Below are 18,185 nucleotides of genomic sequence, written 5' to 3'. Positions count from 1 at the left end.
AGCTTATGCGTCACAGGGAGATTTCAGTCCACTTTTGAGCCTCCTTAGTTCAAGACTTTCTCAAAGCCATTTTCAACTCACTGGAGATTACTGAAAACATTTTGAGGTCCTCACACAGTTTTGGTCATATACTCACCAGAAGAACTGTGAAAAATATCTGTATTCCCTTGCCTTTCGGGGAGAGTGGGCTGGAGAGACAAGGGTCTTCTATGTTGCCTGGGCTGGCCTGAAGCTCCTGGGCTCAAGGGATCCTCCTGCCTTAGAGACAACAATAATTAAGGAGATGTTAATTTTCTTAACAATGTCAGGGTAGACACAAAGCCATTATTACTTCTACTTTGGCAGTTTTCTTATAGTGCCAATCAATGTGTGTGCAAGTGGAGGAAGAGGGTTTTCGCTTCACTCCCGGCTTTGAGAATTCTGATAAACTCCTAATATAAATGTGTTTGCACCAATGTCCTATTATTATGTAACCAAAAGTATTTTTCCCTTGAAGATACTCATGTTTTGTTGATGGGAGCTTTGTCTACAAGAATGCTGTAAAAGCTTCAATTTCAGCCTAATCCTTTCTCACTTAAAAAATTTTTATATATAAAAATTCTACCCAGGTCTAGTGATGTAGCTCAGTGGTAGAGTGCTAGCCTAGCATGGGTGAAAGAAAAATTCTGCTCAGGAATCTAGATCTAAAAGTGAAAGTGAAATCTCTCAGGGAACACTGTCATTGTAAATGCTAGGAATTTCCTGGTCTGTTGACAACTTTGTAGCAACTTGTAAATAAAATACAATGAGACCAGCCTTAAATAAGAGCTAACGGAGATCAAATTTAGGACGAAACACTACTCTAGACCTGTTCTCAAAATGATGAAATTTGTCTCTTATAAATTGTGGCTTACTTGAAATTTCTCCTAAATATGGTAATGAAATATAACTCAGAAGTGCCAAGTGCACAGATCTTAAGTGCACACCTCCATGACTTTTGATAGATGAATAATAAACTCACATAACGATTGACCAGGTCAAGATCACAAACATTTTGTAAGGTCCAAAGGGGTAGGGGAAGTGGGAGGGGTAGGGGACAGGAAAGAAGGGAAAGGAAAAATTATGAGAAATGGAAAAAATGGAAACAAAGTCTATGTAAATGGGGAAGGGGGAGTGAAGGGAGAGCAGGGAATGGGGAAAAAATAAGAATCAAGATACATCATGTAAAGGTATAAGTTCCCATTGAGAAATGTAAATGTATTGTATACCTAAAATGTACCAATAAAAGAATTTAAGGAAAAAAAAACAAAAAAAAGAAACGTATTCTGTCACTTCAGAAAATTCCTTTAAAGGGCCGGGAATTTAGCTCAGTGGTTTTGCCGTCTGCTGTGCAAGCACAAGGACCCAAGTTTGATCCCCAGTATCAAAACAAAAATAAATTAATTAATTAATTTAATTAAATAAAATAAACTTTGGGGCCAGGGATTTAGCTCAGTGGTTCCGCCACAAGCGCAAGGTCCTGAGTTCGATTCCTGGTACCAAAAAAAAAAAAAGAAAAGAAAATTCCTTCATGGTCTTTTCCAGTCACATCAAGCTACCTGTCTCCCAGTAGTCACCCCATTATCCACAACCACGATTTGGGTTTCAATCACCATAAATTTAGTTTGGGATAATAGAGAAGGTATTCATACTGGCTTATTCCAGTCACCATATTTTTTAGCTTTATCAATACTGGAGTATGTATCAGTAGGGTTTTCTTATTATTACATAGTAGTTTTCCACTATTCTATACACTATAGTTTGTTTATCCATTCTCCAGCTGATGGACATTTGAGGTATTCTTGGGGCAATCAATTGTAAAAAAAGAAACCATGAACACTTTAGTTCAAGTCTTTTTGTCAATCTATGAATTCATTTTTGTTCAATATCTGAGTAAGAAATTACCACTGGATATGTGTATTTTTATTAGAGATGGCAAAAAGTTTTACAGTATTTGCAGCATTTTAAATTCCCACCGGCAATGTATGAGTTGTGGTTGGTACACATTCTTTCCAAGACTTAGTACCATCAGCTTTGTTAATTTTAGCTCTTCAACTATAAAGTGACATTGCATTATCCTTTTGATTTTTAGTTCCCTGGTGATTAATGATGTTGATCATATTTTCATATACTTCCTTTTTTTTTTTTTTTTTTGGTACCGGAGATCGAGCTCAGGTCCTTAGCTTGCGAGGCAGGCGGTGGAACCACTGAGCTAAATCCCCAGCCCTACTTCTTAACAATTCAGATATATCATTCAATTGTCTAGCAGAATTTACCATGAGGCCATCACGAGGTGCCTGTTCAAATCTTCTGCCCATTTTTGAAATTGAATTGACTTAATTACTGTTTTAAGGGAATTTCTTTCATATTCTATATATGAGTTCTTTGTATGCATACTGTGAACATTTTCTCCCCATATGCAATTTGCCCTTACTACTTTATTAATGGTTTCTTTTGATGAGTAGGTTATTTTAATCCTATGAAGTACAACTTACAATTTTTATCTTTCATGTACAGTGCATTTCAGTACTATGTAAGAAGTCTTTTTGCACCCAAGATAATGAGAATTTTCTGATCTCTTCTAGAAACTTTGTGATACTTACTTTCACATTTAGAGCTATGATTCATCACAAATTCATTTTTGCATATACTATGAAGCAAAGGTCAATGTCTATTTTTTCTCTAAATGATGTTACAACTTATTTAAAAAGAGCCACTTCCCCTTGACTTGCTTTAGTATTTTTGTCAAAAATTAACTGAACAGCAGCACATAGTGATACACGCCTGTAATCCCAGCACTTTGGGAGGCTGAGACAGGAGGATCACAAGTTCAAGCCCAGCCTGGGCAATTTTATTAATTTAGTGAAATCTCATCTCAAAATAAAAATTTTTTAAATGCTGGGAATGTAACTCAGCGCAAAGACCCAGAGTTCAATCCTTACCACCAGCCCCACAAAATCAACTGAACATATATATGCAGATCTGTTTCTGTGCTCTGTTCTGTTAATTTATTTATCCTTCTGCCAATAACATATACTGTATTGATCACTGTATCTCTTTAGTGAACAATGATATCAGTATAAGTTCTTCACCATTGTCATGGCTATTCTAAATCCTTTGAGTTTTCAGATACCTTTTAGAACTGTCTTATAACTATCTTTTTAAGAAGCTGTTGGGAATTTAATTAGCATTCAGTTCAAATCAGTCAATAGATCTATTTGAGAATGTTGACAGCTATATTTCTCAGGCCTTTTAAAAACTGCTTTGAGACAAGGTCTTCATAAATTTCCCAGACTAGGCTCGAACTTGGATCTTCCTGCCTTAGCCTCCCAGAGTGCTATGATTACAGACACATGCTACTCTGTCCAGCTATTCAATCTTATAAAGGAACATGATGTATCCTTCTTGCTATTTGTCTGCCATATTTTTTTACTATCAATCTATTTATCTTGCAGTGCTAAGGATTAAATTCAGGCCCTTGTGCACACTAAGCAAGGATACTACCTAAGACTTTTTTTTTTTTGAGATAGAATCTAAATTGCTCAGCCTATATCTATGAAAAACCAACAGCCAATGTCATACTAAATGGTCAAAAACTGAAAACTTTCATGCTAAAATCAGAAACAAGACAAAGATGCCCACTATCACCACTCTTGTTCAATATAGTTCTGGAAACATTAGCCACAGCAATTAGAAAAGAGAAAGAAATAAAAGGAATAAAGACAGGAAAGGAAGAAGTTAATCTGTTATTATTTGCTGATAATATGATACATAGAAGACCCAAAAAACTCTGCCAAAAGACTTCTAGACTTAATTGACAGATTCAGTAGAGTAGCTGGATACAAGGTCAACACTCAAAAACAATAGCCTTCTTATACATAAATAACAGACTTACTGAGAGAGAAATTAGGGAAACAATTCCTTTTACAATAGCATCCAAAAAAATGAAATATCTAGGATTCAATCTAACAAAGGAAGCAAAAGACCTCTACACTGAAAACTACAACATTCTGAAAAAAGAGATCGAAGAGGATATAAGAAAATGGAAAGACATCCCTTGTTCCTGGGTAGGAAGAAACAATATAGTGAAAATGGCCATACTTCCAAAACTGCTATATAGATTCAATGCAATGCCAATTGAAATTCCAACAATATACTTCACAGAACTAGAGAAAACAACCCAAAAATTCATTTGGAACCAGAAGAGACCTAGACTAGCAAAAGCAACTCTAGGCAACAGAGACATGGCTGGGAGTATCACAATACCCAACTTGAAACTAAACTACAAAGCTACTGTGATAAAAACAGCATGGTACTGGCAAAGAAACAGACCTGAGGATCAGTGGAATAGATTAGAAGATGCAGAAACAACTCTAGACATACTCAGCCACCTCATCTTTGACAAAGGAGCCAACCACCCTTACTGGAGGAAAGATAGCCTATTTAATAAATGGTGTTGGAAAAACTGGATTTCAACCTGCCAAAGATTAAAACTAGACCCATACCTATCACCATGCATTAAACTAAGATCAAAGTGGATTAAAGATCTAAATATTAAAATAGAAACACTAAACTTGCTGGAAGATAAGTTAGGTAGAACTCTTGAAGACATTGGCATAGGAAAAGACTTTATGAACATAACCTCAGTTGCACAGGAACTAGCACAAAGAATCAACAACTGGGATTTCATCTTATTAAAAAGCTTCTCCACTGCAAGAGAAACCACTAACTGTGTGAAGAGACAACCTACAATGTGGAAAAAAATTTTAGCAGCTGTACCTCAGACAAAGGACTACTATCTAGAATATATAAAGAACTGAAAAAAATCAGACCCCCCTCAAATTTAAAGACCCAATTCAAAAATGGGCATCTGAAATGAGCACACATTTCTCAAAGAAGTAAAAGCAGCAAATAAACATATGAAAAAGTGTTCAGCATCACTGGTCATTCAAGAGATGCACATGAAAGCAACACTGAGATTCCACCTCACCCCAGAAAGAATAGCTGCTATCAAGAAATCAACCAATAACAAATGCTCATGGAGGGCCAGGGATTTAGCTCAGTGGTTCTGCCACCTGTCCCGCAAGCACAAGGACCTGAGTTCAATCCCTGGTACCCCCCCAAAAAAAATGCTGGTAGGGGTGTAGGGAGAAAGGAACCCTTCTCCATTGTTGGTGGGAGTGCAGGCTGGTGCAACCACTGTGGAAATCAGTATGGAGATACCTCAAAAAACTAGAACTAGAGGTCCCATTTGATCCAGCTATTCCCCTGCTGGGGATCTTCCCAAAAGAATTAAAAGAATCATACCACAGTGATATACATGTACCCCTTTTTATAGCAGCACAGTTTGTAATAGCAAAAGCTTGGAAACAGCCCAAGTGCCCATCAACTGGAAACTGGATAAAGAAGATGTGGTTTTTTTAATAAAATAGAGTGCTACTCAGCCATAAAGAACGAGAAACTAGAAACATTTATAGCTATACAGATGCATATTGAGGCCATACTCGAAAGTGAAATAAATAGGACACACATGTGTAAATACTGAATAGTTTCTCTAGTTTGAGAAACTGAAAGTGTAAATAAGGATTAAAATGATTAAAACAAATAATTGAAAATTTGAAATAGGAAGAAAAGGTCCAAAGGGGTAGGGGAAGTGGGAGAGGAAGGGGAAAGGGTAGAAGGGAAAGGAAAATATGGAAACAAAGTCTTTGTAAATAGGAAAGGGTGGAGGGGGTGAAGGGAGCACAGGGAATGGGGAAAAAATAAGAACCAAGATACATCATGTACAGGTACAAGCACCCAATGATAAATGTAAACATATTGTATACCTAAACTGTACCAATAAAGGAATTTAAGCAAAAAACAAAACAAACAAAACAAACACATTGCTCAGCCTAACCTTGAGCTTGTAATTGTCCTGCTTCAGCCTCCTGAGTAGGTGGGATTACAGGGATGTGCTCCCATGTACAGTTTTGTCTTCTTTAACTTCTTTATTTTCAATGCAAGTATCTTCTACAACTTTCTTGTTTATTTGTAAATATTTCACATTTACTAATGCTATTATACATGCTATTTTTTAATTTAACTTTTCAAATGTTAATCATGGTTTTCACTGTGTTTTCAATTGTTTGTGGCTAGTATACAGAAATAAAATGGATTTCTCTTTCATATTTCCCTTTTCTTTGCTAAATCTACTTATTTTTGTTTTTAGATTCTTCTGGATATCTAGGTAAATAATCTTATCATCTAGAGATAAAAACAATTAAATTTTCCTTTCTTTTTTTCCAGTGCGGGGACTGAACCTATTCACACTAAGTTACATCCCCAGTCCTTTTTTAACTTTTTACTTTGAGACAGGGTTTCCCTAAGTTGCCCAGGCTGAGATCAAATTTGTGATCCCCCTGCCTCAGCCTCCAAGAATGCTGGGGTTACAGTCATGTACCACCACGTCCAGCTTCTTGCTGAAAATCATTATATCTCTATTCTGTAATAGCTTTTTACTGCCATTATAGGATTTAGCAGCCAAGCTATGATGGCCTCATAAAAGTATATAAAATACGTGTGTCTACTTCCTTTAGTTTCTGAAAGCATTTGTCTTGTATTGGTGTTGTATCTTCCTAATAATGACTGTGGATTTATCTACTATTTTATTTCTGCCAGTTTTTGCTTATTGTATTATAAATTTCTGCTATGGGGTACCTATGTCCTCAGGCCTGCTGTGTCTGTCTGATAAATTCTTATCATCATGTGTGGTTATGGTTTGACTCTGGTAATATTGTTTTTCTTGAAGTCTAGTCTGAGGTTAAAGGAACACCATCATTCTTCTTCACTGAGGAATGTTGCCTTTCCTATCTTTTTCTATCCTTTTACATTCAATTGATGTATCTACTTATACTGAAAATGTCCATCTCATAAAATGGTACATATGTGAGGTCTTATCTTTTATTAAACCAGTATTATGAGTTCTGTCTTATAATTGAAGTTTTATTTATGCTTAATATACTTATTGATATGAATGATATACTTATTGATATGATTGAAGTCTACCATCTTTTTATTTATACTAATTTTCTCATATGATCTTTGTTCTTTTTGTATTGCTTCCTTTTGGGTTAGCTATTTTATAATTTTCCATTTGACTCTTCTATAGATGTTTTAGCTATTTTTTACATGTTCATGCAATAGTATCCATAACTTATCAATGTCTATTTGGAATTAATATTATACTAGTTCTGGTATGGCAAAGAGCCTTATAAAGTTGTCATTTATGTTCCTCTCACTTTTTATACATTCATTTTTATACATCTTATTTTGACATGAGAAGATCTAGAAGTGGAACATGTCTTTGTAAGAATATGGAGAAACTGGAACATTTGAGCATTGCTTGTGGAAATGGAAAATGTTTCTGTCACTGTGGAAAAAAGCTTGACAGTGCCTCAAAAATTTAAACATAGAATTACCACATGACCTAGCAATCCCACTCTTAGGTACAGACCTGAATGCTGACTCAAAAAAAAAATTGAAAACTGCCACTGTTTTCCAATTCTTCAGGCACTTTCATCATTTTTTTTTACCAAGTAAGTTCTTTAATATATTTTAAATAATTATTTTAAAGTTTTTATCCATTAATGTCAACATATGAGTCTGTACATTTTCTTCTTTGGAACATGAGGCCTATTCTATTGTTTCTTCACATAGAAAGTAATTTTTCCATATAGCTGTCATCTTTATTCATTTCTGGAAATTGGATCCCAGGAATCATACAAGCACCCTACCACGGAGCTACTTCTTGACTATGACTGATGTTTTGGTGACAAACTGCAGAAATTGTAGATTATGTTATCTCCCTTTAGATAGTGTGGAGAAAAGGAACTCTGGAGATGCCAGGAGTTCTAAGAGCAGAGTACAGGTGATCCTTTGACTGCAACTCTGATTCTCAGTGTAGTACAGTGAAGAGAATCCTGAACTTCAAATCCAAAGTCTTTGTCTCTAAGCCTAGTGCTATCTACAGTTGTCCCCTGTGAGATTTGAGCTACACAACCACAGAGTCTATGAAATGTGAATCAAAAAAACTTTTTAAATTGCAGCCATACTCAACATGTACCAATTTTTTCTTGTCACTATTCCCTAAATAATATAGTATAACAACTATCTACTAGTGTTTGTATTATATTAGTTGTTATAAGTGATCCAGAGATGATTTAAAATATATAGGAAGCTCACAGAATATACGTAAATACTATACCATTTTATGTAACCGACATTGAGGATCTGTGACTTTAATATCCACAGGGAGTCCCAGATCCAATCCTCATCTCCATGGGTACCAAGGGAGAACTGCATTAGCAGAAGCTGAAAATGAAAAAAAACCCCTAAAGATTAGGGAGTGGTTTATAATGAAGAAACACAAATAAAGAATAAGAATCAGTCTCAGCCCTCTGAGAGCCTGAGGCAGGAAGACCACAAATTTAAGCCCAGCCTAGGCAATTTAGAGACTTTGCAAAATCCTGTCTCAAAATAAAAAAGGGCTAGGATGTAGCTCAGTGTGAAGGCCCTGGATTAATCCCCAGTCCCAGAAAAAAAGATGGAAGAGGAGAAGGAAGAGGAGTAGGAAGAGGAGGAGGAGGAGAAAACTGGAAAGAAAGAAATATTGGAATATTTCAAGAGTGAAAGATGAAACAAATAATCCCTTTTCCTATGAATCTTCACATAAAACAAATTATGAAGAAATATTAGAGAAATGATAAGATTAGTTGAGGATGAAAAAGAATATCCAAACATGGAAATAAGAAAATTAAAATACCAAAATAACACAGATAGGATATAATACTTAAGTATGTAGAGGATATAAGAACTGATTAAAAGTCAACAACTTTTATAGTTTTTGCAATAATAGGAATTAAATTCAGGGCCTCAACTGCTAGAAAAGTCAATCATTTATATGAAACATTGTTACCTGTAGCCGAATGAAGAGAAACATATGATAAAGTATATCTATTCCATTTATGTCCTTCGATATCTTTTACTAGCAGAATATCAGAGCTGCAGCAGCTGTGGTAGTAGTTCTAGCCTCACATTCTGCCAAAGATAAGTCTCTGGAGTAGGTCATTGGTGAAAGCTGTTAGTAGCTTTCATAGCACTTGGGGGGTTAGGTACATGGGAAGATCTACAAGGCTCATTCATGATTTAAGGTTTAAAAGCATTAAGCATTGGCCCTAGCACCAACCAATTTTTACAGAAGCCAAATAAGCTGGACTAATGATCCCTCTGACAGTTCCACTGCTGGGACTTACAGTCCCTTTGATGGTTAGAACATGGCACTATCAGACCAGGGATGCTTGTTTAGAGCAAGAGAACTGAGCTAAGACTGGAGGAGGTTGCACAAGAGAGATGACATCCAAAGAGCTGTATATGTAGAGAAAAACTCTAATGCTGACTTCCTGCCCCATTCTTAATGGCTTCCCATCTTAAATTATAGGAGCATGCATGCTTGCCATAATAGGCCCAATCTAGTTTCTACCATCTCTGGGTCAAAAGATTGCATCACCCTGTATCACAAGGATATTGTGAAAACTAGAGTAGCTGTCAAACATCCGAGTAGTCTCTTATTTATTATAAGGTGTTTATAATAATACTCTATATTACACAATTGAGTAAAACATGTAACAGTGTTTTCCATAAATCATTTGTCAACAAAATAGCTACAAATCTGACATTTACTCTCCTATAAAGACCAGAAAATAGAAAATAAATCAAATTCTTACCTTTTCTCATTTCATATGATTTCCTGTATAGCCTGAAGATTAAACTAGGAAAATGTCACTTATTTTGGTAGGTGGCAAAGCCATTGTTAAAGAAAAAAAGAGAGGAGCCTTGCAGGCTGCTGTACCACTGCCCCCAGCGCGGAGGACCAGAGCCCCCCACACACACACAGCACCCAGGAGGTAAGCCACACAAGTGCCAGCAGGACATCCCCCCCTCCCCGTTGAAATGAGAAGACACGTAAATAAGTCCCAAACTTCCAGATCACCTAAAGCAACCCCAAAGGGAAATGAGATGGAAAAATCTAATACACAAACACCTGGACTCCCTGAACGGGCAACAAAAGAGGATCTGGAAAAATTGAAATCAGAAATAATTTCTCAGACAACAGCAGAGATTGTGCCCATAGTGCAAGACATAATTAATAAATCTAGAGAGGACACAGATTAAAAACTAGAGGATCTGAGGAACATGATGGAACCCCAACATAGGAAACAAATGGAATCCATAAAACAGAAGCAAACAGATTTCCAGGAGATTAAAAACTCAATTGAAAGTTTACGCAGCAGAATGAGCCAATGTGAGGACAGAATTTCAGATATAGAAGATAAGATTGCAATTAGTGACCAGGAAAAGAAAAATTTCTTTAAAATTGTATGGGACCATGAGAAATCAATCCAGCAGCTGCTAGACGATGCAAAGAAGAATAACATAAGGCTGATTGGAGTCAATGAAGAAACAGGAGAGAGTGCAGATGACATAAAAAAACTGTTCACAGAAGTGATGGCAGAAAACTTCCCAAGGAGGGGAAAAGAACTTGACATACAGATAAGTGAGGCACATAGGACTCCAAATAGCCTTGATCAAAAAAAAAAAAAATCTACACATAGGCACATAATAGTTAAGATTCCAGAAACCCAACAGAAGAACAAAGTTCTACAAGCAGTTAGAGAAAAGAAACAAATTATGTACAAAGGAAAGGCTATCAGAATCACAAGAGACTTCTCAATGCAAACCCTCAAGGCAAGAAGAGCTTAGAGTGATATATTTCAAGCCCTAAAGGTAAACAGCCTCCAACCCAGACTGATGTACCCTGAAAAACTATCTTTCAAAATTGATGGAGAAATAAGATACTTTCATGACAGAGAGTAGCTGAGGAACTTCATGAATACCAAATCAGCACTCCAAAAACTTTTAGACAATATCCTAGGAAAAGACAATGAGGATCACAACCCCAGGAAGCCCAGCAGAATGAAACCATCAGGCATGACAAGAAATTAAATGCAAAGGGGGAGAATCCAACAAAAAGAAAAAGTCAAGACAATAATAAGTCAATAGGTATCAGTTATAACCATCAATGTTAATGGGCTCAATTCACCAATCAAAAGAAACAGACCAGCAGAATGGGTCAAGAAGCAAGATCCAACAAATTCTGCATATAGGAAACATACTTAATTCAAAAAGAAACTCATAGACTGAAAGTTAAAGGGTGGAAAACAATACTTCATGTGACAAGAACTCGAAAAAAAGCAGTAGCTATCCTCTTTACAGATCAAGTGAATTTCAAACCAACAGTGATTAAAAGAGACAAAGAAGGACATTACATCTTTGTAAAGGGAAAATCCAACAGGAAGAGATGACAATCATAAATATATATGCATCAAACACTAGTGCACTTAACCATATAAAACAAATACTAACGGACAAGAAAAATCAAATAAGCACTAATACAATAGTAGCGGGGAACCTCAGTACCCCACTGTCACAAATAGATAGATCAACTAGACAAAAAATAAGCAACGGAATACTAGCACTCAATCAAACTCTTGAACAAATGAACTTAACAGATGTTTACAGAGTGTTCCACCCCAGAAAATCAAAATACACATTCTGCTCAGCTACACATGGGTTGTTCTCCAAAATAGACCACATACTCACTCGTAGAACATGTTTAAGTAAGTGCAAAGGAACTGAAGTTATCTCTTGTATATTATCAGACCATGGTGCAATGAAATTGGAGATCAATTGCAAAAGAAATGCAAGAATTTCATAAACACATGGAAATCAAAAACATCCTTCTGAATAACCAATAGGTCACAGGCGAAATTAAAGAAGAAATCAGACAGTTCCTACAATTAAATGACAATGACAGTACAACATATTGGAATCTATGGGACACAATGAAAGCAGTCTTACGAGGGAAATTCATAGCAATGAATACTCACATTAGGAAAACAAGCCCAATTAAACAACCTGATGCTGAACCTCAAGCTTCTAGAAAAAGAAGAGCAGGACAAACCCAAAGCTCATACAAGGGAAGAAATCATAAAGATCAGAGCAGAAATCAATATAATGGAGACTAAAAGAACGATACAAAAAAAGTGAAGCCAAGAGTTGGTTCTTCGAAAGAATAAACAAAATTGACAAACCCTTAACCAACCTTATCAGAAAAAGGAAAGAAAAGGCCCAAATCCATGCAATTAGGAATGAAAAGGATGAAATTACAATGGAACCAGAAGTGGGACTGGGTAGCTGGGGAGGAGGGAGCACAGCGGCCTGGGCAGCTCAGCCGCTCGCCCCGCCCCCGGAAGCCTGCCTCCTGTGTGACCCCACAGCCGCATACGGGTATTTGGCTTTCCACTCCAGCAGCTGGTGCCACCCACGCTGGAGCGGTACCCTGGAGCTGCCCTCGGCAGGAGGGAAGGCGACGTGGGGGTGGCCACAGCAGGGTTAACCTCCATTTCAGCTAATCATGGGAGAGATTAAAGACTCTCTTGATTATAACTGGTTTAGAAGTACAGTTCCCCTTAAAAAGATTATCGTAGATGATGATGACAGTAAAATATGGTCGCTCTACGATGCGGGTCCCAGAAATATCAGGTGTCCTTTCATATTTCTGCCTCCTGTCAGGGGAACGGGGGACGTATTTTTTCAGCAGATTTTGGCTTTGACTGGATGGGGTTACCGGGTTATAGCTTTGCAGTATCCGGTTTATTGGGACCACCTTGAATTCTGTGATGGATTCAGAAAACTTCTAGACCATTGACAAGTGGATAAAGACCATCTGTTTGGGGCTTCTTTGGAAGGCTTTTTGGCCCAGAAATTTGCTGAATACACTCAAATCTCCTAGAGTCCATTCCCTCATCCTCTCCAATTCCTTCAGTGACACCTCTATCTTCAACCAGACTTGGACTGCAAACAGCTTTTGGCTGATGCCTGCATTCATGCTCAAAAAAATAGTTCTTGGAAACTTTTCATCTGGCCCAGTGGACCCTATGATGGCTGATGCCATTGATTTCATGGTGGACAGGCTGGAAAGTCTGGGTCCGAGTGACCTGGCTTCAAGTCTGACCCTGAATTGTCAGAATTCTTATGTGAAACCTCATAAAATTTGGGGCATTCCTGTAACCATTATGGATGTGTTTGACCAGAGCGCGCTTTCAACTGAAGCTAAAGAAGAAATGTACAAAATGTACCCTAATGCCCGGAGAGCGCACCTTAAAACAGGAGGCAACTTCCCCTACCTGTGCAGAAGCGCAGAGGTGAATCTTTACGTATAGATACATTTGCTGCAATCCACGGAACCAAATATGCTGCCATTGACCCGTCCATGGTCAGTGTGGAGGAGCTAGAGGTGCAGAAGGGCAACCTCAGCATCAGCCAGGAGGAGCAGTAGAGGTGGCTGTCACCGTGAATAAGGTGGCCCAGCGTGTTCATGTACAATCAGTGATGTCAGCGCCACCGCTGGCCTCCTTGAGGCCCGGGTTCTCACTGTGCTTTGGAAGTGGGACTGACGGGGGCAGCACTTCTAAGCCAGTGTAACAGTTCCCTCTTCAGTTTTTTTAGCTTTTCAATTTGAAGAAGTCCTTTGGAAGACTCATTTTAACAGTGAAAATTTTGCTACCAGCAGTTTTCACTACTGTATTCCTAAGTGAATGTTAATTTTTGAGGTTTGGGGATTTTTTTTCTTTTCCTTTCCTGTCTTCTTTCTTGCTTTTTATGTTATTTACCATAAATGCCACACATCAGGATTATGTATCAGAAGGACACGGTTTATTTTAGTGCTTTTGGCTCATAACCATTGTCACAGTGCCAGACTAGCACTCTGTTATTGGCTCACTTGCAAATCAACTACTTTTAATTTCTAATTAAATGCACTGTTTTGACTGTCAGCAGTTGTCTTTCTAGACATCATACAGTCATTTGGAATAAAAATTCAATGTCAGTGAAAAGAAAAGAAATTACAGCAGACCCAGCAGAAATCCAGAGGATCAGCAATACCTACTTCAAGAAACTATACACCAATAAGACGGACAACACAGAAGAAATGGACAGATTCCTAGATACATATGAATTACCAAAGTTGAACAAAGAAGACCTAAAAATTCTAAACAACCCAATATCAATCAATGAAATAGAAAGTGTAATTAAAAACTTACCAACTAAGAAAAGCCCGGGTCCTGATGGCTTCACTGCTGAATTCTACAAGACATTTAGAGAAGAACTACTGCCATTACTGTTTAAACTCTTTAATGAAATTGAAAGGGAAGCAATACTCCAGAATCCATTCCTGGAAGCAAGCATCACCTTGATCCCCAAACCAGAGAAAAACCCAACCAAAAAAGAAAACTATAGCTCAATCTCTCTAATGAACATAGATGCAAAAATCCTTAATAAGATACTGGCAAATAAAATGCAGATCATCAAGAAGATCATACACTCTGACCAAGTAAGTGGGATTCATCCCAGGGATGCAGGAATGGTTCAATATATGCAAATCAATAAATGTGATATACTACATCCAAGGACAAAAACCATATGATCATCTCAATAGATGCAGAAAAAGCATTCAAAATCCAACATGGATTTATGAAAACAACCTTACAAAAAATTGGAACAGACAGTCTCTACTTCAATCTGATAAAAGCCATCTATGAAAAACCAACAGTCAATATCATACTAAATGATCAAAAACTGAAATCCTTCACACTAAAATCAGGAACAAGGATGTCTACTATCACCACTCCTGTTCAATGTAGTTTTTGGAAACATTAGCCACAGCAATTGGACAAGAGAAAGAAATAAAAGGAAGATAGGAAATAAAGATGTCAAATTGTCATTATTTGCAGATGATATGATACTCTATATAGAAGACCCCAAGAATTTCACCAAAAGTCTTATAGACTTAATAACCAAATTCAGTAGAGTAGCTGGATACAAGGTCAACACACAGAAATCAATAGCTTTCCTCTACATGAACAACAGACTCACTGAGAGAGAAATAGGGCAAATAATTCCTTTCGCAATAGCATCAAAAAAACTGAAATACCTAAGAATCAACCCAATAAAAGAAATCAAAGACCTCTTCTCTGAAAACTATGGCACTCTGAAAAGAGAGATTGAAGAGGGTATCAGAAAATGGAAAGACATCCCTTGCTCCTGGGTAGGCAGAATCAATATAGTGAAAATGGCCATACTTCCAAAATTGCTATATAGATTCAATGCAATCCCAATTGAAATCCCAACAGCATACTTCACGGACCCTGAGAAAACATTTCAAAAATTTATTTGGAACAAGAAGAGACCTAGAATAGCAAAAGCAATTCTAGGCAACTGAGACATGGCAGGGGGTATCACGACCCCCACCTTGAAACTGTACTACAAAGCTACTGTAATAAAAAGAGCATGGTACTGGCAAAGAAACAGACCCAAGGACCAGTGGAATAGATTAGAAGATGAAGAAACAACTCCAGACACCCTCAGCCACCTCATCTTTCTTTTTTTTCTTTTTCTTTTTTGCCTAAATTCTTTTATTGGTACATTTTAGGTATACAATAAATACATTTACATTTATTATTGGTGGTTGTATCTGTACATGATGTATCTTGGTTCTTATTTGTTTCCCCCATTACCAGTGCTCCCTTTCTCCCCTCCACCTTTCCCTATTTACAAAGACTTTGTTTCCATTTTTTCCTTTCTCATAATTTTTCCTTTCCCTTCTTTCCTTTCCCCTTCCTGTTCCACTTCCCCTACCACTTTGGACCTTTTCTTCCTATTTCAAATTATCAATTATTCGTTTTAATCATTTTAATCCTTATTTACACTTTCAGTTTCTGAAACTATTCGGTATTTACACGTGTGTCCTATTTATTTCACTTTAGAGTATGGCCTCAATATGCATCCATTTAGCTATAAATATCTCGTTTCTTACTCTTTATGCCTGAGTAGTACTCCATTTTATAAAAAGAACACATCTTCTTTATCCAGTTTCCAGTTGATGGGCCCTTGGGCTGTTTCCAAGTTTTCACAATTACAAACTGTGCCACTATAAACATGGGTGCACATATATCACTGTGGTATGATTCTTTTAATTCTTTTGGGAAGATCCCCAGCAGGGGAATAGCTGGGTCAAATGGGACCTCTAGTCCTAGTTCTTTGAGGTATCTCCATACTGATTTCCACAGTGGTTGCACCAGCCTGCACTCCCACCAACAATGGAGAAGGGTTCCTTTCTCCTTGCATCCCCACCAGGATTTGTTATTGGTTGATTTCTTGATAGCAGCGATTCTTTCTGGGGTGAGGTGAAATCTCAGCATTGTTTTCATGTGCATCTCTCGAATGACCAAAGATGCTGAACATTTTTTCATGTTTATTTGCTATTTCTACTTCTTTGTCTGAGGAATGTCTATTCATTTCAGATTCCTGTTTTTGGATTGAGTCTTCAAATTTGGGGGGTCTGATTTTTTTCAGTTCTTTATATATTCTAGTTTTTTATAGATTCTAGATAGTAGACCTTTGTCTGAGGAACAGCTGATAAAATTTTTTTCCCACATTGTAGGTTGTCTCTTAGCTCTGTTGGTGGTTTCTCTTGCAGTGCAGAAGCTTTTTAATAAGATGAGGTCCCAGTGGTTGATTCTTTGTGGTAGTCAACCAATGAGGGTGGTTGGCTCCATTGTCAAAGATGCCACATCATCAAAGGAGCCAAACACCCTCACTGGAGGAAAGACAGCCTATTTAATAAATGGTGCTGAAAAAATTGGGTTTCAACTTGCCAAAGGTCAAAACTAGACCTATATCTCTCACCATTCACTAAAATAAAATTGAAATGGATTAAAGATCTAAATATTAAAACAGAAATGCTGAACAGGCTGGAACAGAGGTTAGGCAGAACTCTTGAAGACATTGGTGTAGGAAAAGATTTTATGAACAAAACCTCAGTTCCCCATGAACTAGCACAAACAATCAACAAGTGGGATCTCTTCTTATTAAAAAGCTTCTGCACAGCAAGAGAAACCACCAGCAGTGTGAAGAGACAACCCACAATGTGGGGAAAAAATCTTCACCTGCTGTTCCTCAGACAAAAGTCTACTATCTAGAATCTATAAAAAACTTTAAAAAATCAGACCTCCCAAATTTAAAGACCCAGTCCAAAAATGGGCATCTGAAATGAACAGACATTTCTCAGACAAAGAAGTAGAAATAGCAAATAAATACATGAAAAAATGTTCAACATCACTGGTCATTAGAGAGATCCAGATGAAAACAATGTTGAGATTCCACCTCACCCCAGAAAGAATGCCTGCTGTCATGAAATCAACCAATAACAAATGCTAGCAGGGCTGTGGGGAAAGAGGAACCCTACTCCACTGGTGGTGGGAATGTAGACTGGTGCAACCACTTTGGAAATCAGTATGGAGATACCTCAAAGAACTAGGACTGGAAGTCCCATTTGACCCAGCTATTCCCCTGCTGGGTATTTTTCCCAAAGAATTAAAAGAATCATCCTGCAGGGATGTATGTCCACCCATGTTCATAGCAGAACAATTTGTAATAGCTGAAACTTGGAAACAGCCCAGTTGCCCATCAACTGGATAAAGAAAATGTGTTTTTTTAAATAAAATGGAGTACTACTCAGCTATAAAAAATGAGAAATTAAAGACCTTTATAGCTAAATGGATGCACATTGAGGCGATACTCTTAAGTGAAATAATAGGACACACATGTGTAAATACTAAATAGTTTCTCTAGTGTGAGAAATTGAAAGTGTAAATAAGGACTAAAAGGCATAATAGATAATGTGAAATAGGAAGAAAAGGGGCAAAAGTGAAGGGGAAGTGGGAGGGGTAGGGGAAAGGAAAATAGGGAATGGAATTAATATGAGGAAATGAAAAAATGGAAACAAAGTCTTTGTAAATAGGGCGGGATGGAGGGGTTTGAATTGAGGGCAGGGGAATGGGGACAAAATAAGAACCAAGAAAGATTATGTAAAGGTGCAAATTTCCAGTGATAAATATCATTATATTGCATACCTAAAATGTACCAATAAAATTAATTTAAAAAAAAAGAAAAAAAGAAATCTGGCTCCTGCCCTGAACTTGTCAACAATGTTCTATAGACAGGCAGGA

General features: G+C 37.3%; 1 pseudogene; it reads left to right on the top strand.

Annotated features, from left to right (window-relative positions):
- Positions 1 to 12,492: 12,492 nt before the first annotated feature.
- On the top strand, positions 12,493 to 13,471 carry LOC101719496 (maspardin pseudogene; annotated as a pseudogene).
- Positions 13,472 to 18,185: the final 4,714 nt, after the last annotated feature.

This window comes from Heterocephalus glaber, unplaced genomic scaffold, assembly GCF_053883595.1.
Source record: "Heterocephalus glaber isolate CG9 unplaced genomic scaffold, H.glaber_assembly_v1.0 deba00001429, whole genome shotgun sequence".
In the NCBI taxonomy this organism is placed as follows: domain Eukaryota; kingdom Metazoa; phylum Chordata; class Mammalia; order Rodentia; family Bathyergidae; genus Heterocephalus; species Heterocephalus glaber.
This window is presented reverse-complemented; position numbering and strand designations above follow the sequence as displayed.